This window comes from Salmo trutta, chromosome 12, assembly GCF_901001165.1.
Source record: "Salmo trutta chromosome 12, fSalTru1.1, whole genome shotgun sequence".
NCBI classification, from domain to species: domain Eukaryota; kingdom Metazoa; phylum Chordata; class Actinopteri; order Salmoniformes; family Salmonidae; genus Salmo; species Salmo trutta.
In genome coordinates, this window is record NC_042968.1 from 37,940,304 (window position 1) to 37,967,849 (window position 27,546).

Here is a 27,546-nt window from a genome sequence, read left to right on the forward strand (position 1 = left end):
ACTGGCCTGGTATTATCTACACCACCAGGCTACTTCCCTCTCCTTACTGGCCTGATATTATCTACACCACCTAGCTACTTCCCTCTCCTTACTGGCCTGATATTATCTACACCATCAGGCTACTTCCATCTCCTTACTGGCCTGATATTATCTACACCACCTAGCTACTTCCCTCTCCTTACTGGCCTGATATTATCTACACCATCAGGCTACTTCCCTCTTCTTACTGGCCTGATATTATCTACACCACCTAGCTACTTCCCTCTCCTTACTGGCCTGATATTATCTACACCACCTAGCTACTTCCCTCTTCTTACTGGCCTGATATTATCTACACCACCTAGCTACTTCCCTCTCCTTACTGGCCTGATATTATCTACACCACCTAGCTACTTCCCTCTCCTTACTGGCCTGATATTATCTACACCATCAGGCTACTTCCCTCTTCTTACTGGCCTGATATTATCTACACCACCTAGCTACTTCCCTCTCCTTACTGGCCTGATATTATCTACACCATCAGGCTACTTCTCTAAGTTACTGCAGGACAGCAGTAGCCCGGCTAGTGGGACTCGGGAGCCAAGGACACATTGTGACCCGTGTTTTTGCGTTGCCGGCTTGCAACTCTCCCCACTGGGCAGTGTGGGCTGTATCACAGTGGTATCCAGATGGTTACTACCAATATTAAGTGAATTCTCATGTAAGCTGCTATCCCACTCAAAATATAATTGAGAAGGGAACAATTTGTACAAAAGCTGAAGAACATACACACATCCAGGTACTTTCTACAGGTGCTGGAGTTGTAGACAAACTGATGGAAAACAGAAAGGTCAACATGGCACACTGCTGCTCATGCTCCCAGGTGATTTTATTTACAACAGCGTTTCACCCTGAGGTCTGGAGGCCTGATGAAGACCTGCGGGTGGAAACGCTGTTAGAAATAAAAACCACCTGGGAACATGAGCAGCGTTTTCCTTTCTTTTTTTCTATGGAAGTAAATTAGCCTTGTTGTCTAGCACCAGCGACATGTGATAGACCACAGCTTCCCGGTAAAGCAACTGCTGCCCACTGAGGAGCACCTCCATGGTCACCGGCTTGTCGTTATGTTAGCTCATTGGCATATCACAGTGACATCCAGATTACAGACGGTGACCAATACTACACGTTATTTCTCACTCGCCTATCGAAATAAAGATAACTTTCTTTTTTAACTAGCACCATGCTGCTGCCAGCATAAACTAGCTATCCGGTAGGGCTCAATCAGGACGAATGACTGAAATGACACCATTCGTCTCCACTCCACCCTCAGCTGAGTGAAATACGTCATCAATTGGGGCACCGGGCGTGTCCGTATAGCCTCTCCCTGGCCAAGGACACGCAAGACAAAATGGCTCCTGTCAATCTATGTCCTGCGAGGAATGCAATACCAGTACACAGCATCTTTTCCACACAAACAAAACCTGTCAATACTAGTTTGGAACCATCTTGTGTGTGAGACACAGTGCTGTCTCAGTGGGGGGGTCTCGGCTGACTTCTTTAATTTATACACGGCCAGGTTGATGTAAATGTGCTACAGGGCGTCCAAATCAACAGACTGGAGACGAGGTATTGTGCATTCATGAAATGTAAATCAACAATTTAAAATGTTTCAACGCTGGGATTACAGGATACAGATCCTGATACTGCTTATCTGTGTCTTTTGTTGATGATATGCCTGAAGAGGATGAAGAAGAATGAGCGAGTGTGTCTGTGTGCATCCGTGCATCCGTGTGCATCCGTGTCTCCGTGTGCATCCGTGTCTCCGTGTGCATCCGTGTGCATCCGTGTGCATCCGTGTGCATCCGTGTGCATCCGTGTCTCCGTGTGCATCCGTGTCTCCGTGTGCATCCGTGTCTCCGTGTGCATCCGTGTCTCCGTGTGCATCCCTGTCTCCGTGTGCATCCCTGTCTCCGTGTGCATCCCTGTCTCCGTGTCTCTGTGTGCATCCGTGCATCCGTGTGCATCCGTGCATCCGTGTGCATCCGTGTCTCCGTGTGCATCCGTGTCTCCGTGTGCATCCGTGTCTCCGTGTCTCCGTGTGCATCCGTGTCTATCCGTGCATCCGTGTGCATCCGTGTCTATCCGTGTGCATCCGTATCTCCGTGTGCATCCGTGTCTCCGTGTGTCTCCGTGTGCATCCGTGTGCATCCGTGCATCCGTGTGCATCCGTGTCTCCGTGTGCATCCGTGTGCATCCGTATGTGTTCAGCCCCGCATGGTTCCTGCCAGTCACCAGCTAAGGTAATGCCCTGTTTCTAGAGGAAAAGCCTGTTTCATTAGATAACTGAGTTGTATCTGGAACCATGCTGATTACATTAGGGCCCTTAATCGTGTTAAAGTGTCTTATTTTATCCCTCTGAACTTAGCTCATTCTTGGCCCATTTGTGCCGACCTTCCCGCAGAGGTTGTTGCCAGGGGAGACCGTGGCGCCGCGGGGAGTGGCTGCTCCTGTTACAAAAGCTCAGGTAAATGTTTTGTCGGGGCAGACTGCAAACCTCTCACTCTCTCTCTTGCCTCGTTTCTTATCAGAGAAGAGATAGAGAGAAGAGATGGAGAGAGAGAGAAATGGCAGTGCAGCGAGAGGTTCAAAAGAGAAGGCTGTGATGTCGCCAGTAAGGACCTGCCAATCACATCCAACACCAGTGTCTACAAAAACACCATGAGCCATCCAATCACAACTGGCCCCCTCCGTGGCTGTCTGAGGCTCTCCTTCTTCCTCAAGTCTCTCAGCGACCGTCACTTCTTCAAACCCTACTACCCCTCCACCAGCCACACCCCACCCCAACGAGGGGCCTCCACCAGCCCCACCCCAAAAAGTGGCCTCCACCAGCCACACCACACTCCGAGGGGCCTCCTCCAGCCCCAACGAGGGGCCTCCTGCAGCCCCACCCGAATGAGGAGCCTCCTGCATCCAGCTCAACAGGCCATCCTGATAGCAGATAAGGAGAGCAGAAACACCAAAAACCCCTTTGCCAGTTGATGGACAGACAGATAAAACCCTGAGGGATAATATTACTAGCCCCTTCAATTCCCTCCCTTCACCCTTCTCTTTCTGTGTCTGTCTGACTGTGCTAACACATTTCAGTCAGGGGCCTATTGTGAAGAGAAGGCCTGCTGCTGGTGCTTATCGCGGCGGAGCTAGCAGCCCATCTGCAGATGTTATCAGTTCTCTGTCGGCCTGTTTATGCTCGGCCTGTGCCAGGAAGCCTAATGGAGAACTGAGAGGATGTTAACATGTGAGGAGGGGAGGAGGAGAGGGAGGATCTAATTAAACAGCACACGTCCTAAGGGCTGCTGAGAGGAGGAGTGTTGGGATATGTAGGGGAAAGGGCAGCCCATACCAGGTGGATGGGATGTGCTGAATACACGTGGTCTCAATGCACAGACACACATGGGCCTAAAGCGCATTGGATCCTGGGATGAGTCCCCTGTAATGTAGCAATCTGTGTAGTTGCTATCAACAGACCAGACGCTATACATTAAAGACCTACCCTACACAACACACGTAAACAACTACTTTCGTGAAAGGAAACCATAGGACATGTGTAGGTGTCCCTTCACATAAATACGGCAAGAGAGAGTTCTTTCCCTACATCTATTGTCCACAGCGACGTCAGCGACCAGGTTTACATGAATGATCTTCGTCGTGGTCTGCCAGTAGTAATCTGCCATAAGGTCACAAACGTCTCTGTATTACAATAAAACAACTGTAGTGGGTCTACTAGGGATGTGACCATTCACCGATACGGATCAGAACCCGGTTCAAATGTCTGAGAAACAAGTGCATTGGTCAGCGGGACCCTTAACCAATCCAAATGTAGCATGCATCGGTCAGATCTGGATTCTTTTTTATTTACGTTAGGAATAGTCGTTTCACTCTCTTTCTGCTCATAATGACTTTATTTTTACCTTCAGAAAATAACTGATCTGCAGCTTTATTGCCGTCAAGCCAGCAAAATTGTTTTGACTCGTCTGGCAGAGAACTTGAAATGACATTTGATTGCATCTAGTTACAGTGGATTATTTTAATAATGACATCCCTATAGTTAGATGGAAAACATTTAGGTTTTCTGTTGGCCAAACATTTGAGTAGAAATCTTTTTTTATGTGATGATCATCCCGTGCCAGAAAGAGCAGCAAACAGTTCACTTTTGTCTGTAACTTAATATTCTGACGGCCTATTGTTTTACTGAGCAACATTACACTATAGCTTATTTAACGGTTTTGATCAACATTGATTAAGACTAAAAATGTAGGCTACAGTATTTCACCAGCAAATCCATTTTAAATAGGCTACGGAAGGACGGAGTCTTCCATCTGCATTCCCGTGTTCAACATTTGGGATTTGTAGGTCTAGGTTAGTATTCCCGCTATGACAACTCTATAATTGGATATAAATATTTAGAGGTTTTCAAAGATCTGGAAGAAAGAAAAAACATCTGTTGACCACAAGTTTTACATTTCCAGGATGTTTATGATTTTAGGACGCTAGCGAGTGCTGTGAGTTGAGGCCTAGGCCTATGTTGGTAGGCTATTTCTATAACTAACTCTTAATATCCTAAAATGTTTTGTTCTAAATGAAATGGAGATATCCTTTTAGGCCTCCAGAGTTAGCATATACAGCGTGAGATTGGTTTGGATGGAAAAGTAACTCATGCCACGGCGGTGTAGACCTTCCGTCCAGAGAGTTAATAAAACATTCATTGGAGAGAGAAGTTGTCCTGATATTTCTTTCACCTATCCACGGCTTACACAAATCAATACATCAGCAGTCTCATAACATCAGGCTACAACATTTTCTGTAGATTGCCTTTGGTTATTCCACCGCACATACAACATGAGAGATTAACTTGGTCAAAAATGTTCTTTATTCAAGACAAAATCAGCAAGAATGTGTTGAGGCCCCCTGAGTGGCACAGCGATCTAAGGCACTGCTATGCAGTGCTTGAGGCATCACTACAGACCCAGGTTCGATCCCAGGCTGTGTCACAAACGGCCGTGACTGGGAGTCCCATAGGGTGGGGCGCACAATTGGCCCAGCGTCCGGGAGGGTTTGGCGGGGGGGGGGGGGGGCTTTACTTGGCTCACTGCGCTCTAGCGACTCCTTGTGGCGGGCCTGGCGCCTGCAGGCTGACTTCGGTCTTTAGTTGAACGGCGTTTCCTCTGACACACTGGTGCGGCTGGCTTCCGGGTGTTAAGCACGGTTTGGGTCTTGTTATGGCTCAGCTCAGGTGACTACATACACCGTAGACTAGGGGTATTCAACTCTTACCCTAAGAGAACCTGAGCCTGCTGGTTTTCTGTTCTACCTGATAATTCATTGCACCCATTCATTGTACCAAGTCTAAATCAGTCCTTGATTAGAGGGGAACAATGAAAAAAAGGCAGTGGAATTGGCATGGAGGTACAGAGTTGAGTTTGAGGGCCATAGACCTATACACCATATACACAGACACCCAGCCAATCGCATCGATTCCTTCCTCTAATCAAACCTCTAATTGTTTCAAACTAAAACGTAGGCCATGTACCTAGATGCGTATCGTTCCTGTATCCTATCAGAGGCCATGATTCTAGATGCGTATCGTTCCTGTATCCTATCAGAGGCCATGATTCTAGATGCCTATCGTTCCTGTATCCTATCAGAGGCCATGTATCTAGATGCGTATCGTTCCTGTATCCTATCAGAGGCCATGATTCTAGATGCGTATCGTTCCTGTATCCTATCAGAGGCCATGATTCTAGATGCCTATCGTTCCTGTATCCTATCAGAGGCCATGATTCTAGATGCCTATCGTTCCTGTATCCTATCAGAGACCATGTATCTAGATGCGTATCGTTCCTGTATCCTATCAGAGGCCATGATTCTAGATGCGTATCGTTCCTGTATCCTATCAGAGGCCATGATTCTAAATGCGTATTGTTCCTTTATCCTATCAGAGGCCATGATTCTAGATGCGTATCGTTCCTGTATCTTAGAGGCCATGATTCTAGATGCGTATCGTTCCTGTATCCTATCAGAGGCCATGATTCTAGATGCGTATTGTTCCTTTATCCTATCAGAGGCCATGATTCTAGATGCGTATCGTTCCTGTATCCTATCAGAGGCCATGATTCTAGATGCGTATTGTTCCTTTATCCTATCAGAGGCCATGATTCTAGATGCGTATCGTTCCTGTATCTTATCAGAGGCCATGATTCTAGATGCGTATCGTTCCTGTATCCTATCAGAGGACATGTATCTAGATGCGTATCGTTCCTGTATCTTATCAGAGGCCATGATTCTAGATGCGTATCGTTCCTGTATCCTATCAGAGGCCATGATTCTAGATGCGTATTGTTCCTTTATCCTATCAGAGGCCATGATTCTAGATGCGTATCGTTCCTGTATCCTATCAGAGGCCATGATTCTAGATGCGTATTGTTCCTTTATCCTATCAGAGGCCATGATTCTAGATGCGTATCGTTCCTGTATCCTATCAGAGGCCATGATTCTAGATGCGTATCGTTCCTGTATCCTATCAGAGGCCATGATTCTAGATGCGTATCGTTCCTGTATCCTATCAGAGGCCATGATTCTAGATGCGTATCGTTCCTGTATCTTATCAGAGGCCATGATTCTAGATGCGTATCGTTCCTGTATCTTAGAGGCCATGATTCTAGATGCGTATCGTTCCTGTATCTTAGAGGCCATGATTCTAGATGCGTATCGTTCCTGTATCCTATCAGAGGCCATGATTCTAGATGCGTATTGTTCCTGTATCCTATCAGAGGCCATGATTCTAGATGCGTATCGTTCCTGTATCCTATCAGAGGCCATGATTCTAGATGCGTATCGTTCCTTTATCCTATCAGAGGCCATGATTCTAGATGCGTATCGTTCCTGTATCTTATCAGAGGCCATGATTCTAGATGCGTATCGTTCCTGTATCTTATCAGAGGCCATGATTCTAGATGCGTATCGTTCCTGTATCCTATCAGAGGCCATGATTCTAGATGCGTATTGTTCCTGTATCCTATCAGAGGCCATGATTCTAGATACGTATCGTTCCTGTATCCTATCAGAGGCCATGATTCTAGATGCGTATTGTTCCTTTATCCTATCAGAGGCCATGATTCCAGATGCGTATCGTTCCTGTATCTTATCAGAGGCCATGATTCTAGATGCGTATCGTTCCTGTATCCTATCAGAGGCCATGTATCTAGATGCGTATCGTTCCTGTATCCTATCAGAGGCCATGATTCTAGATGCCTATCGTTCCTGTATCCTATCAGAGGCCATGATTCTAGATGCCTATCGTTCCTGTATCCTATCAGAGGCCATGATTCTAGGTACAAATCTAACAGTCTTGAAACAGAAGATGCCCATCCCTAGTGCCTACTTGTGTATGTGTGTTTCTCTGTGTGTGTGTGTGTGTGTGTGTGTGTGTGTGTGTATTTTCACAACACCGGGTTGGGAAGAGCAGATGTTGGATTGGAGTCAGTGAGACACACAAATGTGACGTGGGAGCCATGATGTCATTCACCATGGTAACAACCATTCATCATCATTTACCCAGTCTACCGCATGATGAGCTGGTGAATTACTGTCAGTTAGCCCCCCCCACACACACACACACACTTCTCCTGGCAGAGATAGCCAGTTTGGAGATCCTCACCATAGTACTACATACTCTGTAGCCAGCTGGTGGCTGCTGCACTTACACCGCGGAACGGGTTAATGGTACCGTTGTACCTCCGTTAATGAATGTAAGTGCAAGTCAACCAAAATTGATAAAAGAGGAACTTATGGGGTTCAAGCCAAAAACAATATGCTCCTTCTACTATGAGAATGGGGCTGACTTGATCAACTACGACTGCCTGCAGGACCAAAATAATTGCTTGTTTTTTACCTCTCCTCCGATTTCCCTGTCCCCCATTCTGATTGGTAGATAAACACTGCCTGGCTGTGACTGACTGACTTCACCAGCTTAGACCAGCAGGTGCACAACACATCCACTAATCTGTCCAACACCTGGACGGCTCTGACTGACCGTCAGACAGATGATTAGTTCAACACGTCTATCTGGAGATCACATAATGGCGTGCAGCTGGGGCTCTCCATCGACGCCAGTCAACGTGCAGAATGAGAATCAGCTTCCAATAGAAGCTCTGATCAACGACCCCTGAAAAGGCTTGCTGGATGTGTCTACAGTATGCAACATACAAGGCAAAGCTTGACAGCTGGAGACATTGATTAGAATACCAACTCATTGTCTAAGCGCTTTCCTGCATAGACTACAAATGCCCTTAATTCCTGCATAGACTACAAATGCCCTTAATTCCTGCATAGACTACACATGCCCTTACGGAACAAAATCCATGTGTGTACTAGGAAATATTCTATAACCACATAATCGCATGACCCTAGATGAAAATGTGTGAGAAGTGGGAATGTGTGTGAAAGTATGCTGTGGTGGGGGGGGGACCAACACCATGACTGCTGCTAGGGCTGAAACAAGCTGCCACTGTTGTTTTACCTTGTCTGGCTCACTGTGTGCCTTCTGTCTGTATGTCTAAACCTGAGCGCAAGGCAAGCACACACACTGGCACATAATAAAACATGTATAGAACAAACAAAGGCCTACACTGTGCTGTAGATGCACAAAGGCCTACACACTATAATAGCTTCAAGTTTTAATGTCACATGCACAAGTACAGTGAAATGCCTTTGTCAGCTCCAAACAACACAGTAATTCATATCAATGTAGCACCAAATCAAGGTAGAACAAAAACAGACAAGAAATGCAAATAAGAACAGGAGAAAGTAAGAAGCTATATACAGGGTCAGTTCCATAACCTAATGTGCAGGGATACTGGAGTGATAGAGGTAGATATGTATAGGGGTAATGTGACTAGGCATCAAGATATATGATAAACAGAGTAGCAGCAGTGTAAATTATGATTGTATGAGAGTGTGTGCGTGTGTAGAATCAGTATAAGTGTGTGTGCATGTTATGTGTGTTGGAGTGTCAGTCCGGTGACTGTGCATAGAGACAGGGAAAAAATACAAGTAAAATACAAGGGTCAACACTCAGATAGTCCATGTAGCCATTCTGTTAGCTATTTAACAGCCTTATGGCTTGGGGATAGAAGCTGTTCAGGAGCCTGTTGGTGCAGCTTGTCGTGCGGAAGCAGAGTATAACGATTTCCGGGCCTTGTTTTTACACCGCCTGATATTGAGGTCCTGGGTGCCTCACACATGTTTCCTACTCAAGGCTCTGATGAGGGAGATACATGCTGAAATATAAGCCAATAGATTCATTGACAGGACAAGTAAACAATCAGATTTCTATAGCAACAGAGCGTTCCTTTATCTTCCTTCTCCCAGATAGTCACAAGTTGAAGTATCCTGGGGTAAGGAAGGTTTGTTGGGGATTTTCAAGTCCCTCAGTGGAGCACCTGATTCCTTCCTTTTCATTTAAGCATTTTGGGTAAACCTTCTTTCCATCACGGTCCAAACACACCAACACAGTCGTGAAGAGGACACGACAACACCTATTCCCCCTCAGAAGACTGAAAAGATTTGGCTTGGGACCTCAGATCCTCAAACAGTTCTACAGCTGCAACATTGAGAGCATCCTGACTGGTCGCATCACCACTTGGTATGGCAACTTCTCAGCATCTGACCACAAGGAGGTAGAGTGTAGTTTATCATCTATGCATAGGCACTTTACATTGACTAACACGTAGCCCTGCACAGACTCGGCACCCCTTGTATATAGCGCTGTTATATTTCCTTTCATTTATTTAGCAAATTCGTACTTTAAAACTGCATTGGTGGTTAAGGGCTCACGGTAAGATCTACGCCGGTTGTATTCGGCGCATATGACAAATAAAATATGAGTTGATCAGACTCAGCACCACCATTTCATATCTCCCCCATCCCTCTCTACCCCCCTCACCCTCCATCCCCCTCACCCTCCATCCCCCTCACCCTCCATCCCCCTCTACCTCCCTCGCGGAGGCTGACAGGCCTCCGCAGCCTGCCTGCTCCAATCATTGTAAGGAGGGCACCATGCAGTGAGAGAGGAGGAACTCCAACCCCCTCCCTGGGGCCCTCACACACAGAGTTCAGGGCAGCCCAGTGAAACGAGGACACGGATACACTTTCTTCCATCTCGCTCCATCTTTCCTTCTCAATTTAATTCAATGGGCTTTATCGGCATGGGAAACATGTGTACATTGCTAAAGCAGGTGACATACAGTTGAAGTGGGAAGTTTACATACACTTAGCTTGGAGTCATTAAAACTCGTTTTTCAACCACTCCACAAATTTCTTGTTAACAAACTATAGTTTTGGCAAGTCGGTTAGGACATCTACTTTGTGCATGACACAAGTAATTGTTCCAACAATTGTTTACAGACAGATTATTTCACTTATAATTCACTGTATCACAATTCCAGTGGGTCAGAAGTTTACATACACTAAGTTGACTGGGCCTTTAAACAGCTTGGAAAAATTCAAGAAAATTATGTCATGGCTTTAGAAGCTTCTGATAGGCTAATTGACATAATTTGAATCAATTGGAGGTGTACCTGTGGATGTATTTCAAGGCCTACCTTCAAACTCAGTGCCTCTTTGCTTGACATCATGGGAAAATCAAAAGAAATCAGCCAAGACCTCAGAAAAAAAAATTATAGACATCCAAGTCTGGTTCATCCTTGGGAGCAATTTCCAAACGCCTGAAGGTACCACGTTCATCTGTACAAACAATAGTACGCAAGTATAAACACCATGGGACCACGCAGCCGTCATACCGCTCAGGAAGGAGACATGTTAAAAGAGGGGGACGCTTGCAAGCCAAAGAACACCATCCCAACCGTGAAACACGGAGATATTCTCAAAATAGGTGACATCATGAGGGAGGAAAATGATGTGGATATATTGAAGCAACATCTCAAGACATCAGTCAGGAAGTTAAAACTTGGTCGCTAATGGGTCTTCCAAATGGACAATGACCCCAAGCATACTACCAAAGCTGTGGCAAAATGGCTTAAGGACAACAAAGTCAAGGTATTGGAGTGGCCATCACAAAGCCCTGACCTCAATCCCATAGAAAATGTGTGGGCAAAACTGAAAGTGTGTGCAAGCAAGAAGGCCTACAAACCTGAGTGTATGTAAACTTCTGACCCACTGGGAATGTGATGGAAGAAATAAAAGCTGAAGTAAATCATTCTCTCTACTATTATTCTGACATTTCACATTCTTAAAATAAAGTGGTGATCCTAACTGACCTAAAACAGGGAATTTTTACTAGGATTAAATGTCAGGGATTTTGAAAAACTGAGTTTAAATCTATTTGGCTACGGTGTGTATAAACTTCTGACTTCAACTGTAGATAAAGAAAAGTAAACAATCAGAAATTAACAGTAAACATTACACTCACAAAATAGTATGGCTATGTACAGTGTTGTAACAACAAGCAAATTGTTAAAGAACAAAAGCGAAAATAAATAAACAAATATGGGTTGTATTTACAACGGTGTTTGTTCTTTACTGGTTACCTTTTTCTTGTGGCAACAAATCACAAATCTTGCTGCTGTGATGGCACACAAACTATACCTACCTCGGCCTAAACATCAGCACCACAGGGAACTTCAACAAAGCTGTGAACGATCTGAAAGACGAGGCAAGAAGGACCTTCTACACCATCAAAAGGAACATAAAATTTCACATCCCAATTAGGATCCCAAAATAATTGAATCAGTTATAGAACCCATTGCCCTTTATGGTTGTGAGGTCTGGGCTAGGGCAACTGTGTCTAGATGGAATGTGTATTTGTGGTCCTAGTAACTGGACCTTTTTTGGAACACCATTATTTTAGTCTTACTAAGACTCCCTGTCAGGGTCTGAAAGAATCTATGCAGTAGATCTAGGTGCTGCTGTAGGCCCTCCTTGTTTGGGGACAGAAGCACCAGATCATCAGCAAACTGTAGACATTTGACTTCAGATTCTAGTAGGGTGAGGCCGGGTGCTGCAGACTGTTCTAGTGCCCTCGCCAATTCGTTGATATAAATGTTGAGGGTGGGGCTCAAGCTGCATCCCTGTCTCCCTGTTTTTTGCCCATTTTAACTGCACACTTGTTTGTGTACATGGATTTTATAATGTTGTATGCGTTTCCCCCAACACGCTTTCCATCAATTTGTATAGCAGACCATATCAAATGAAGTGAAAAGCTTTTTGGAAATCAACAAATCATAAGACTTTGCTTTTGTTTCCTTGACAATTAAGGTATATGTGGTCTGTCGTACAGTAGTTTGGTAAAAAGCCAATTTGACATTTGCTCAATACATTGTTTTCACTGAGGAAACGTAGGAGTCTGCTGTTAATGCAGAGGATTTAAGGTTGCTGTTGACACATATCCCATGGTAGTTACTGGGGTCAAATTTGTCTCCATTTTTGTGACTTGAGGTGATTAGTCCTTGGTTCCAAATATTGAGAAGAGTGGAGGATGACGTTAAAGAGTTTAAGAATATCCAATTGGAATTTGTGGTCTGTATATTTGATCATTTCATTGAGGATATTATCAACACCACAGGCCTTTTTGGGTTGGAAGGTTTGCGTTTTGTCCTGTAGTTCATTCAATGTAATTGGAGAATCCAGTGGGTTCTGGAAGTCTTTAATAGCTGATTCTAAGGGTTAATTGATCATGTTTTTGTCCGCTCTCTCCCTCCTCTCCCTCCTCTTCCTCTCACACATAAGCACTCTCCCTTTCTCTTGTACACACACACAGTATGTCCGTATTTCTTTCATTCTCCTGTATCCCTCTCATACAAATAAAGTCTCGCCCCCGCACATGAAGAGAATCACCCCGTCGTAGCAGGCGTGAGCAGGCTCTGACAGCTCTCTAACAGGATTTATTTCACATGGAAAACACGTCCAACGCTTGTTTTATTCCGTGCTTTTATTTATTCCCTTGATGCTCGAGAAAACACAAGAATCCTGTTACATGGCAACGACTCTCCTCCCCCTTTCCCTCTTTTTATTAGTTCTGAGTGACAGAGAGACAGGAGCCCAGACAGAGGGTCTGGGCTCCTGTGCAAAACCACAAATAAAAATGAGCTTCTGGCTAAAGGCTAGCAAACAAACATACAGCAGCCACTGGGTCCAGACGACTATGACTTGCCACCAGCATGAATCAAGGGGAACTGGAAAGTGAAATAAGGCAGGCGTGTTATCATGAGAAGGCTGGTTTTGGATTGGAAAAGTGTGAATGCATTCAGTTGGAGGGAGATGCCAGTGTATTGAGTTGGTCTGGGGGGAGGGGGGACTCAGCTGAGCAGTGCTTATTAAGGTGTCAGCCACCCTGTCAGCCCCTCCACACCTAGTCTGCCCTGTATGCAAGCGTGTGAAATGGTACACGGCTCGAAAGAGCTCCCTCCCCTACCCCTATCCCGAAATACATGAATAGACCATCACAGGCCCTGAAATACCACGTCTATGGGGACACACTAACACTACATTTAAGAGGAAGAAAAACACAGGCACGCTTTCATGTACCACTTCAATGGGCTGTCAGTCCATAGGCAAGTCTCTATCTGGAGTCTACAATGTAGCACACCGGAAGGGGGGGGGGGGGGGACGACTGTCTAATCTTCCAATCATGACATCACAAAATTACAGACAAGCACAAAGCCGTCGATGGTAGAGGCAGGTGGATGTAAATGTCCACCTCAATCTGTGGGTACATTTTAAACATGACTTGGTGCAGGTGTCAGAACTAGCTCCCCTCACACTCGGAGCTTGTCTGTTCAAGTGTGTTGATCAAAAGAAAAAGTTACTTTCCCTCTCCCCGGTCTGTCCGTCTGATAAAACATAGGTGTGTTTGAAGCGATTTCCCTCGGGCCCAGGCAGGCTTAACATTTTTTTTTTTTTTTTTAATACTGAAGTCTTCTTTCAGAGTTCAAAAGCCCCAAGTTGGCTTTTAAAAACGGGCAAGTTTTGATATGAAAACCCGGCGGCGCCTCACGTGCGAGCGTGTGCAGGTTGACCGCAGGGAGATCAAAGGGGCACAGGGAGGGGATGGAGGTGTAGGTACAGCCGTAACCTCCTAGGTATAACCCTTAGAGATGGAGGTGTAGATACAGCCGTAACCTCCTAGGTATAACCATTAGAGATGGAGGTGTAGATACAGCCGTAACCTCCTAGGTATAACCATTAGAGAGGGGATGGAGGTGCAGGTACAGGCGTAACCTCCTAGGTATAACCATTAGAGATGGAGGTGTAGATACAGCCGTAACCTCCTAGGTATAACCATTAGAGATGGAGGTGTAGATACAGCCGTAACCTCCTAGGTATAACCATTAGAGAGGGGATGGAGGTGTAGATACAGCCGTAACCTCCTAGGTATAACCATTAGAGAGGGGATGGAGGTGCAGGTACAGGCGTAACCTCCTAGGTATAACCATTAGAGATGGAGGTGTAGATACAGCCGTAACCTCCTAGGTATAACCATTAGAGATGGAGGTGTAGATACAGCCGTAACCTCCTAGGTATAACCATTAGAGATGGAGGTGCAGGTACAGCCGTAACCTCCTAGGTATAACCATTAGAGATGGAGGTGTAGATACAGCCGTAACCTCCTAGGTATAACCCTTAGAGATGGAGGGGTAGATACAGCCGTAACCTCCTAGGTATAACCATTAGAGATGGAGGTGTAGATACAGCCGTAACCTCCTAGGTATAACCATTAGAGATGGAGGTGTAGATACAGCCGTAACCTCCTAGGTATACCATTAGAGATGGAGGTGTAGATACAGCCGTAACCTCCTAGGTATACCATTAGAGATGGAGGTGTAGATACAGCCGTAACCTCCTAGGTATAACCATTAGAGATGGAGGTGCAGGTACAGGCGTAACCTCCTAGGTATAACCATTAGAGATGGAGGTGCAGGTACAGGCGTAACCTCCTAGGTATAACCATTAGTGGTAGGGTCACCTGTTTGTTCACCCGACCACAATTGGTAACACATCAGCAACCGCCGGGCTGTATGTGATAGTGAAAATCTGAGGCCCGCAGTCAGCCCTAACCTACTAATATAGAAAATGCAGGCTACAGTCAGACAGCCAAATGACTTTTTTTGACAGGGAGTGCAGTGTTTTGGGGCCTGATTTAGATATGCTTTTGCTTATAATTTCCAACATTTTGTTAGGCTATTTGTTAGTCAACTTCTATAATTAGATAGATGCAGCTTCTCTTCTGCCATAAACCCTTCCTCACCAGAATGTCATAAATGATTGAAGCATTCATTCTATCTAGTTGACGTCAGTAAAGTTGCATCGGTCATCTCTGCTTCTTTTGCGGAGCAAAGACGTTTAGCGACCAAGGAGAAAATGCAATAACAAAAAGAAATATGTTGTTTATTGTGTGCAAAACGTCCAAATGACATCAGTTTAATTAGTTGTAAGGAAATATAAAGTTATAAAAACGGCGCAACGTTTGTGATAAGATTCCAGTTTGGCTTGGAAGCATATTTTATGTTATTTAAATACTAACAGCTTTTAAGATGCTGATAAAGCTAGGGGACCATCTGTAAAGGTACTAACTGCACATTCTCTCAAGCTGCGGAAATAAATAATTTCTCTCCACTACTGTTCCCAAGTCAAAATGTACATTTGGTGTATAATTTTACTGCAAGAAATACTTCATTCTGCAGGAGTTAATATTAAGACAGAGGTTATAGACCTACAGTCAGTGTCCAGATGTCAGTTTCCATGTAACCCATGTGAACAATAGGCTACAGTTGCCTTGACGTGCCATAGGCCTATTTGAAGTCCACATCTAGTGACACAAATGTGTATAGCGCCTCCCTTCACCACATCTTTCCCAAACATGACTTTTCTGACTCTCCCTTCAATTGATTTTCAGCTTTTCTCTTATTGAATTAAACTAGGTCCTTTTTGGATCAATGTGAACTTTTTCTGCCCATTTTACAAAAGTGTTAGGCGATTGGCGTGAAGGCTATTTGACAAAAGTAACGTTAGGACTTAAAGCTTAGGCTTATACACTAATGCCAGATAGCCTAAAAATAATGAAAGAAACACATCCATGTAGCCTATAGATATCAATTTCACAAAAATGATACATTTTGATTTCTCTCGTGTTTTGTTTGCTCTTTAGTCAACCCACCTGCCCTCCATCCACAATATTTCATGACCTTAAACCCACCCGCCTCGCGGACATATCCATTTTAAGTCAACCTACAACCTACCACTAATAACCATACGCTGTCCTCCTAGCCTATGCACACCGCTCAGAGGAGCCAGGTGCTGAATCTCAACGAGGAGAGGGAACGTAAACAAAACACCCAGAAGTGAAGTTGGTCAAAATATCTTATGCAAATGGAGATGGCAGTAACAGAGAGAGAATGAATAGAGTGAGCAAAAATAACTTTCAGACCACTCTCCAGTCTCTCTGATTATGTATCTGACCGTGAATGACGCAGTGTTCATTCCCTCTGGTAGATGATCAACTAAGCCCCTTGCTGCCAGCCTACACAGAGCTTTACCATGTTCATCCTGCTAATAGGGCCTTCAGAAAATATTCATACCCCTTGACTTATTTCTGAGTTTGTTGTGTTACAGCCTGAATTCAAAATGGATTAAATTAATCTCACCCAATGCCCCATAATGACAAAGTGAAAACACGTTTTTAGAAATATTTGCAAATTCATTCAAAATGAAATACAGAAATCCATATTTCCGTAAGTATTTACACCCCTGAGTCAATACTTTGTAGAAGCACCTTTGGCAGAGATTACAGCAGAGTCTGAGTAAGTCTCAGAGCTTTCCACACCTGGATTGTGCAATATTTGCCCATTTTGTCTTAAATTCTTCAAGCTCTGTCAAATTGGTTGTTGATCATTGCTAGACAGCCATTTTTCAGGTCTTGCCATAGCTCGGCTACTCAAGAACATCCACGGTCTTCTTGGTAAGCAACTCCAGTGTAGATCTGGCCTTGTGTTTTAGGTTGTTGTCCTGCTGACAGGTGAATTCAATCTCCCAGTGTTTGGTGGAAAGCAGAAAACCAGTTTTTCCTCTAGGATTTTGCCTGTGCTTAGCTCAATTCCATTTATTTTTTTATCTTGTAAACTTGCCAGTCCTTACAAGCATAACATGATGCAGCCACCACTATGCTTGAAATTATGGAAAGTGATACTCCGTAATGTGTTGTATTTGCACCAAACAAAAAACACCTCAGGGCAAAAAGCTTGTTGCTGACAGGATGCGTGTTTTGTAATATATTTTTATTCTGTACAGGCTTCCTTTTCACTCCCATTTAGGTTAGTAGTGTGGAGTAACAACAATGTTGTTGAACCATCCTCAGTTCTATCACATCCATTAAACTAACTGTTTTAAAGTCACCATTGGCCTCAAAAATATCCCTGAGCGGTTTCCTTCCTCTTCGGCAACTGACTTAGGAAGGACGCCTGTATCTTTGTAGTGACTGGGGGTATTGATACACTATCCAAAGTGTAATTAATAACTTCACCATACTCAAAGGTATATTCAATATATTTTTTCATTTTTTACCCATCTACCAATAGGTGCCCTTCTTTGCGAGGCATTGGAAATCCTCCCTGGTCTTTTGGTTGAATCTGTTTGAAATTCACTGCTCAACTAAGGGACCTTACAGATAATTGTGTGTGTGATACAGTGATGAGGTAGTCATTAACAAAATCATGTTAAATACTATTATTGCCCACTGAGTGAGTCCATACAACTTACGTGACTTGTTAAGCAAATGTTTACTCCTGAACTTATTTAGGCTTGCCATAACAAAGGGGTTGAATAATTATTGACTCGAGACATTTCAGCATTTCATTTTTTATGAATTCATCGACACGCCATCCCATCTGGTTTACCGTTAGTGGGACTATCATTTGTTTTTAACAGGACAATGGCAACACACATCCAGGCTGTGTAAGGGCTATTTGACCAAGAAGCATAGTGATGGAGTGCTGCATCAGATGACCTGGCCTCCACAAATCACCTGACCTCAACCCAATTGAGATGGTTTAGGATGAGTTGGGCCGCAGAGTGAAGGAAAAACAGCCAACAAGTGCTCAGCATATGTGGGAACTCCAACACATTTGGTTGTGCAATGCAATGCTGTCAAGGCAAAGGGTGGCTACTTTGAAGAATCTCTAATAATAAAATAGATTGTTTAACACTTTTTTGGTTACTACATGATTCCATGTGTTTTTATAGTTTTGATGTCTTAATTTTTATTCTACTACGTAGAATACGTAGTATCCAAACTTTGGACAGGTACTTTAATTATTCAGACCCTTTGCTATGAGACTCGCAATTGAGCTCAGGTGCATGCTGTGTTCATCCTTGAGATGTTTCTCCAACTTGGAGTCCACCTGTGGTAAATTCAATTGATTGGACATGATTTGGAAAAGCACACAGCTGTCTAGATAAGGTCCAACAGTTGGCAGTGCATGTCAGAGCAAAATCCAAGCCATGAGGTTGAAGGAATTGTCTGTAGAGCGCCGTGACAGGATTGTGTCGAGGCACAAATCTGGGGAATGCTACCAAAAAAGGTCTGCAGCGTTGAAGGTCCCCAAGAACACAGTGGCCTCCATCATTCTTAAATGGAAGAAGTATGGAACCACGAAGACTCTTCCTAGAGCTGGCTGCCCAGCCAAAATGAGCAATCGGGGCTGAAAGTCCTTGGTCAGGGAGGTGACCAAGAACTCGATGGTCACTGACAGAGCTCCAGAGGTCCTCTGTGGAGATGGGAGAACCTTCCAGAAGGACAACCATCTCTGCAGCACTCCACCAATCAGGCCTTTATGGTAGAGTGGCCAGACACAAGCCACTCAACAAAAAGGCATGACAGCCCGCTTGGAGTTAGCCAAAAGGCACCTAAAGGACAGACCATGGGAACCAAGATTCTCTGGTCTGATGAAAGCAAGATCGAACTCTTTGGCCTGAATGCCAAGCGTCACGTCTGGAGGAAACCTGGCACTATCCTTACGGTGAAGCATGGTGGTGGCAGCATTATGCTGTGGGAATGTTTTTCAGCAGCAGGGAGACTTGTCAGAATCGAGGGAAAGATGAACGGCGCAAAGTACAGAGATCCTTGATGAAAACCTGCTCCAGAGCGCTCAGGACCTCAGACTGGGGCGACGGTTCACCTTCCAACTGGACAACAACCCTAAACACACAGCCAAGACAACATAGGAGTGGCTTCGGGACAAGTCTCAATGTCCTTGAGTGGCCCAACCAGAACCCGGACTTGAACCTGATTGAACATCTCTGGAGAGAAGTGAAAATAGCTGTGCAGCGACGCACCCCATCCAATCTGACAGAGCTTGAGAGAATCTGCAGAGAAGAATGGGAGACTCTCTCCAAATACTGTTGTGCCAAGCTTGTAGAGTCATACCCAATAAGACTCGAAGCTGTAATCGCTGCCAAAGGTGCTTCAACAAAGTACTGAGAAAAGAGTCTGAATAGTTATGTACATTTTACATTTCCTTTTCACACAAAAAAACAGTGTCATTATGGGTTATTGTGTGTAGATTGATGAGGGGGGAAACTATTCAATTTTAGAACAAGGCTGTAACTTAAAATGTGGAAAAAGTCAAGGGGTCTGAATACTTTCCGAATGCACTGAATGTGGGGTCCTTCCTTAACACTCCTCCCTACTCAACTACCTAATCTGACTACCAAAATAGCTCCAAGCTCAACGTGGTTTAATCACGGTCTACTGGAGCTGTGCTGGGTGAGTAATGCCTTTTTCTGCTTGTCGCTTTGAAAATCCGCTTTTGGAAGTTGGGCACGTATCGTCAGCTGGCATAGCGACGGGAGCTTCAAAGGGCCCCTGGGAGACGGTTTGTCTAACAACGAATGAGTGGCGGGAAACACTTAAACAAAAACATTGCTGTTTGTGCGTCATGCGCACTTTGGTCTCCTGCAGACATTAAGGAATAAATCATTAGACTCATCGTGGCCAACAATCTTAATGTGTTCAAAAAACGGATGGGTTTGATAGATTACCTGGGTGGGAAAAGAGACTTTGGTCACGCCGTCGGGTTGGACAGTCTTAGACATACCAGTCAAAGGTTGTTTGAACTCTGAAAGCCGATCAGGAGTCATTCAAACACATAAGGGCCAAAAAATACAAATACTGATTCATGGGAATAGAATGTACAGTGTGTTTACTTGCATTGTCCTTTCATTAACAAAGCGAGGCACCACTGACTTAATTGAATGGTGATGAATAACAAAGCAAGATATCCATCGTCAACAAAGGCAGAGCTTAAAACTGTTCTTAACGCTATTCCGAACTGTCACTCCAACTGTGACGATTAACATGTCAACAGTCGGCACGGAAATCGGGATAATCAAATTCCCACCTTCATGTCAACAGTCAAAGCGAGGAGGGGTAAGGGGAAAAGAAAATGCTTCAGTGTTTCCATCGGCCTTGAGTCACACACACGTCTTCATTGATGTGCTGCTGCCTCTCATACAGTGGGAATGAATGCATTACTTAGCTCACTGAACATCGAATGGGAAGAGAAAACACACACAGGAGTCAGGGGAGTTATAGCAAATCATTATGCGCAATCGCAGTCCAAACAGTCTCTGGCTTGTCCTCGGCTGCAGAGAGAGAGAGTTTATCTTCATTCGCCGACAGTCAATTATAGGTTTCATTACTTTGAAATTGAAAAATTGCTTCACGTGTAGAACTATCACAAATCAAAATAGCTCCCGAATTATGTGGGCTGGTTTAACGGTGAGACGCTCAGGGGTTCACGTCAATTTGGGTTATTTTCATGAAACAATGGAGATACAAGTGTTCTCAAACCAATGGAGTTGAATAGAGAATATTTCCATTGCACGTCATGACACCATCTTCAAAACGTTTATGGACTCTTCATCAGTGTTGCTTGAATCTTGTGTAGGCTGTTTTCAAGTTGACAAACTGGACAGGCCTATTTGCTATCTGCATCTAAAGCTGTATAAAGTCCATCTTAACCTTTCAGTACAATAACATTGGTAGTGAAGGATCACCAGTGTCTGATAGGCACACTTGTTGTAACCAGCAGTGTTTGTTTCAGGGTTGCCCCCTATGTCCCCAGTGCAGGTTCAGCAGACATCATGCTGTCAGTTAGGTTGCTGTGGCAACCTGCCCTCTGACCACATCCACGATTTTAACAGTGACAATAACAGACAGTCCAGCACGTAAATACAGAACAGGCGTTGTTTTAAGATGTCACTTACCACCTACATCCACATACAAGACCAAGCTGTGGAGCTCTATGTTAAATGAATGGGTCACATGCATCTCATGACACAACATGCATTGAATTAGCATGAATACATTAGCAGCGTTGAAATGCCCATGTTAGGCCTTAGTGTTACAGAGTGGTGATAGCAGACATTCAGCGGTGTTTTTCAGACTACATCATGTGTGCAGATTAAAATGAAGTCTGAGCAGGTGAACCAAAATGCACCTAATTTCTAGACAGAGATAAAGAGCACGCCTACACCAACACAGACAAGCAGCACGCCTACACCAACACAGACAAGCAGCACGCCTACACCAACACAGACAAGCCGCACGCCTACACCAACACAGACAAGCATGTGTGTGCTTGCGCGCAGACACACACACAGGCAGGCACACAGGCACACACAGGCAGGCACACAGGCACACACAGGCAGGCACACAGGCAGGCAGGCACACACAGGCAGGCAGGCACACACAGGCAGGCAGGCACACACAGGCAGGCACACACACACACACACACACAGGCAGGCAGACACACACACAGGCAGGCGCACACACACACAGGCAGGCGCACACACAGAGGCAGGCGCACACACAGAGGCAGGCGCACACACAGAGGCAGGCGCACACACAGGCAGGCAGACACACACACAGGCAGGCAGACACACACACAGGCAGGCGCACACACACACAGGCAGGCGCACACACAGAGGCAGGCGCACACACAGAGGCAGGCGCACACACAGGCAGGCAGGCACACACAGAGGCAGGCGCACACACAGAGGCAGGCGCACACACAGGCAGGCAGGCACACAGGCAGGCAGGCAGGCACACAGGCAGGCAGGCAGGCACACAGGCAGGCAGGCAGGCACACAGGCAGGCAGGCAGGCACACACACAGGCAGGCAGGCAGGCAGGCACACAGGCAGGCAGGCACACAGGCAGGCAGGCAGGCACACACACACACAGGCACACACACACACACACACACACAGGCAGGCGCGCGCACACACACACAGGCAGGCACACACACAGGCAGGCACACACACACAGGCAGGCACACACACACAGGCAGGCACACACACACACAGGCACGCACACACACACAGGCACAGAGGCAGGCAGGCACAGAGGCAGGCAGGCGCACAGGCAGGCAGGCGCACACACACACAGGCAGGCAGGCGCGCACACACACAGGCAGGCAGGCGCACACACAGAGGCAGGCAGGCGCACACACAGAGGCAGCCAGGCGCACACACAGAGGCAGCCAGGCGCACGCACAGAGGCAGCCAGGCGCACGCACAGAGGCAGGTAGGCAGGCAGGCAGGCAGGCAGGCAGGCAGGCACACACAGGCAGGCGCACACACACACAGGCAGGCGCACACACACACAGGCAGGCGCACACACACACAGGCAGGCGGACACACACACAGGCAGGCGCACACACACACACAGGCGCACACACACACACAGGCGCACACACACACAGACACACAGGCAGGCGCACACACACACACACACACAGGCAGGCGCACACACACACAGGCAGGCAGGCGCACACACAGGCAGGCGCACACACACACAGGCAGGCGCACACACACACACACACACACAGGCAGGCAGGCGCACAAACACACACACACACACAGGCAGGCAGGCAGGCGCACACACACACAGGCAGGCAGGCAGGCGCACACACACACAGGCAGGCAGGCGCACACACACACACACAGGCAGGCCGGCGCACACACACACACACAGGCAGGCCGGCGCACACACACACACACAGGCAGGCAGGCGCACACACACACACAGGCAGGCACGCGCACACACAGGCAGGCAGGCACACACACACACACAGGCAGGCGGCACACACACACACACACACATAGGCAGGCAGGCAGGCGCGCACACACACACACACACACACAGGCAGGCAGGCACACACACACATAGGCAGGCGCACACACACACACACAGGCGCACACACACACACAGACACACAGGCAGGCGCACACACACACAGACACGCAGGCAGGCGCACACACACACACACAGGCAGGCAGGCGCACACACACACACAGGCAGGCAGGCGCACACACACACACACACACACACACAGGCAGGCGCACACACACACACACACACACATAGGCAGGCGCACACACACACAGGCGCACACACACACACAGAGGCAGGCGCACACACACACAGGCAGGCGCACACACACACACACAGGCAGGCGCACACACACAGGCAGGCAGGCAGGCAGGCACACATAGGCAGGCGCACACACACACACAGGCGCACACACACACACAGACACACAGGCAGGCGCACACACACACAGACACACAGGCAGGCGCACACACACACACACACACAGGCAGGCGCACACACACACAGGCAGGCAGGCGCACACACACAGGCAGGCAGGCGCACACACACACACACACACACACAGGCAGGCAGGCGCACACACACACAGGCAGGCAGGCGCACACACACACACACAGGCAGGCAGGCAGGCGCACACACACACAGGCAGGCAGGCGCACACACACACACAGGCAGGCAGGCGCACACACACGCAGGCAGGCAGGCGCACACACACGCAGGCAGGCAGGCACACACGCAGGCAGGCAGGCACACACGCAGGCAGGCAGGCGCACACACAGGCAGGCAGGCACACACACACAGGCAGGCAGGCAGGCACACACACACAGGCAGGCACGCACACACACACATAGGCAGGCAGGCACACACACACACATAGGCAGGCAGGCACACACACACACATAGGCAGGCAGGCACACACACACACACATAGGCAGGCAGGCACACACACACACATAGGCAGGCAGGCACACACACACACATAGGCAGGCAGGCACACACACACACATAGGCAGGCACACACACACAGGCAGGCACACACACACAGGCAGGCACACACACACACATAGGCAGGCAGGCACACACACACACATAGGCAGGCAGGCACACACACACACATAGGCAGGCAGGCAGGCACACACACACACATAGGCAGGCAGGCAGGCACACACACACACACATAGGCAGGCAGGCACACACACACACATAGGCAGGCACACACACACAGGCAGGCACACACACACACATAGGCAGGCAGGCACACACACACACATAGGCAGGCAGGCACACACACACACATAGGCAGGCAGGCAGGCACACACACACACATAGGCAGGCAGGCAGGCACACACACACACACATAGGCAGGCAGGCACACACACACACATAGGCAGGCAGGCACACACACACACATAGGCAGGCAGGCACACACACACACATAGGCAGGCAGGCACACACACACACATAGGCAGGCAGGCACACACACACACATAGGCAGGCAGGCACACACACACACATAGGCAGGCAGGCACACACACACAGGCAGGCAGGCACACACACAGGCAGGCAGGCACACACACACACACAGGCAGGCAGACACACACAGGCAGGCAGGCACACACACACAGGCAGGCAGGCACACACACACATAGGCAGGCAGGCACACACACACATAGGCAGGCAGGCAGGCAGGCAGGCACACACACAGGCAGGCAGGCAGGCACACACACACAGGCAGGCAGGCACACACACACAGGCAGGCAGGCAGGCACACACACACAGGCAGGCACACACACACAGGCAGGCACACACACAGGCAGGCACACACACAGGCAGGCACACACACAGGCAGGCACACACACAGGCAGGCACACACACACACACAGGCAGGCAGGCAGGCAGGCACACACAGGCAGGCACACACACACACACAGGCAGGCAGGCAGGCAGGCACACACAGGCAGGCAGGCACACACACACAGGCAGGCACACACACACAGGCAGGCAGGCACACACATAGGCAGGCAGGCACACACACACACACACACACACAGGCAGGCAGGCACACACACACACACAGGCAGGCAGGCAGGCAGGCACACACACACACACACATAGGCAGGCAGGCAGGCACACACACATAGGCAGGCAGGCAGGCACACACACATAGGCAGGCAGGCAGGCACACACACATAGGCAGGCAGGCAGGCACACACACATAGGCAGGCAGGCAGGCACACACACATAGGCAGGCAGGCAGGCACACACACATAGGCAGGCAGGCAGGCACACACACATAGGCAGGCAGACAGGCACACACACGGGCAGGCAGGCAGGCACACACACATAGGCAGGCAGGCAGGCAGGCAGGCACACACACACACACACAGGCAGGCACACACACACACATATACGCAGGCAGGCACACATAGGCAGTGTAATTGTGCCTGGTGTCTGGACAGCAGAGATACAGCGGTAACTCAGTCAGCCACTCCACAGGGCCAGTGGACCCAATCAGTCAGTGGATGGAAAGAAAATGGAGGCTGTCATGTCCATACTGAACAAATCCAGTCCTGAAACTTCCTCCCACCTCTTCTTTCTTCCCTGTCTGTCTGTCTCCAAGTCTCTCGCTCTACCGCCGTCTGTCCTACTGTCCTTCTCTGAATTCATATCTAACACTAACTCTGGTACACTGGCTCATCAGTGACAGAGGAGAATTGGTGTAATATAAGGTTGATGTGACCCTGAACTGGTTTCCAGGTCGGAGCCATTTGTCATGACGACGACCTCGGCCTCAGTCCAAGCAACCAGCAGCAGCATGTGAGCAATCATTAAAGCTACCATGTGGAACTTTTCGGGCGACATGACCAAATTCACATAGAAATGTGAGTTATAGATCTTTCATTCCTGTTGAAAGCAAGTCTAAGAAGCGGTAGATGTGTTCTGTGTGTGCTATTTCTATGCTTCCCGTTCTGAAGTTTCGTTTTTGCATCTTTTACATTCGGTTTTGTACACCAGTTTCAAACAGCTGAAAATACAATATATTTGGTTATGGAAAATATACTTCACAGCGGTTTAGATGGTACAATGACTACACAATCAATGCTTGTTTATTAACACACTGAAACTAGCCAAACTATTAGAATTTTAGCAACCAGGAAATGGAGTGGTTTCTGCATAGAGCATCTTTAAAAGAAATTCAGAAAAAAAGATTCAAGAATCTCACGAGGCAAAGAATTTGCACAAGACCCCCTAAATCCTTAAAAATGTTCCAAAATCTATTAAAATCTGCGAGCTCACTAAATGTGTAATAAATATGCCAGAAATGACACAGGAGTGTTTTTATACCTTACAGCTTGTACTACTGTAGGGGGTGGTAACGATCTCTAAGGCAGGGAGGATGTTGAACAACACTGACAAGTGGCTCTGACTGTCCCTTTGGAATCTCATGGTCGGGGAGTGACAGTAACTAAGAGTGATCGTTCAATTGTCTGGGACGACCAAGAAGGGGTATAAAAAAACGAAAATAATCGACAGAGGGAAAGTGGAGCGGGACAGAGAGATTGAGATTAGGTCTCCTTTCGGGGTGCCCCCGTCGTGCTGTGGTGGGGTGCAGCTGAGTGGCTCACCTAAAGCCATCTCAAGGGGATGAGTTCAAAGAGAGTCTAGCGTTGTGGTGGAGAGCAGGGAGGATGTGTGGGAGCAGACTAGGCAGGGCGAGAAGGGATTCTCATTACTGGAGTCTCACACTCCGCCCTATTACCTCTCCCCTCCTGTCCCCTCCCCTATGTCCCTCCCTCTCTGTCTCCCTCTCTTGTAGGCGGAATACATGACGCTGCCTAGCCAAGGGACGCTATAATCCACCCCCATCTGTGTGTGTGGCTATGACTTCTATCCCCACACACACACACACACACACACACACACACACACACACACACACACACACACACACACACACACACACACACACACACACACACACACACACACACACACACACACGAAGAAACAGAGAGAGAGAGGGGAGAACAGGGGCGGCAGGCAGCCTAGTGGTTAGAGTGTTTGGCCAGTAACCGAAAGGTTGCTGGATCGAATTCCCAAGCTGACAAGGTAATAATCTGTCGTTCTGCCCCTGAACAAGGCAGTTAACCCACTGTACCGGCCGTCATTGTAAATAACAATTTGTTCTTAACTGACTTGCCTAGTTAAATAAAGGTTCAATTTAAAAACTATTTTTTTAAAACAGGGGGAATGGGAAAACAAAAGGATGGTGGAGGAGAGAGATGGGAATAACAAGAACTATAATGGTGTGAGGGGTAGAGAGAG

General features: G+C 47.3%; 1 protein-coding gene and 1 long non-coding RNA gene across 2 annotated transcripts in view; both read right to left on the reverse strand.

Annotated features, from left to right (window-relative positions):
- LOC115203507 (neogenin) overlaps positions 1–27,546 on the reverse strand; it is a gene marked incomplete in the record, with an annotated part of 232,472 nt that overhangs the window by 116,159 nt on the left and 88,767 nt on the right.
- Positions 13,941–14,575, reverse strand: LOC115203508 (uncharacterized). Its single transcript, XR_003880180.1, has 2 exons — positions 14,173–14,575; positions 13,941–14,125 (listed from the first exon to the last, which is right to left on the reverse strand). It is a non-coding gene; the product is annotated as an uncharacterized LOC115203508 (long non-coding RNA).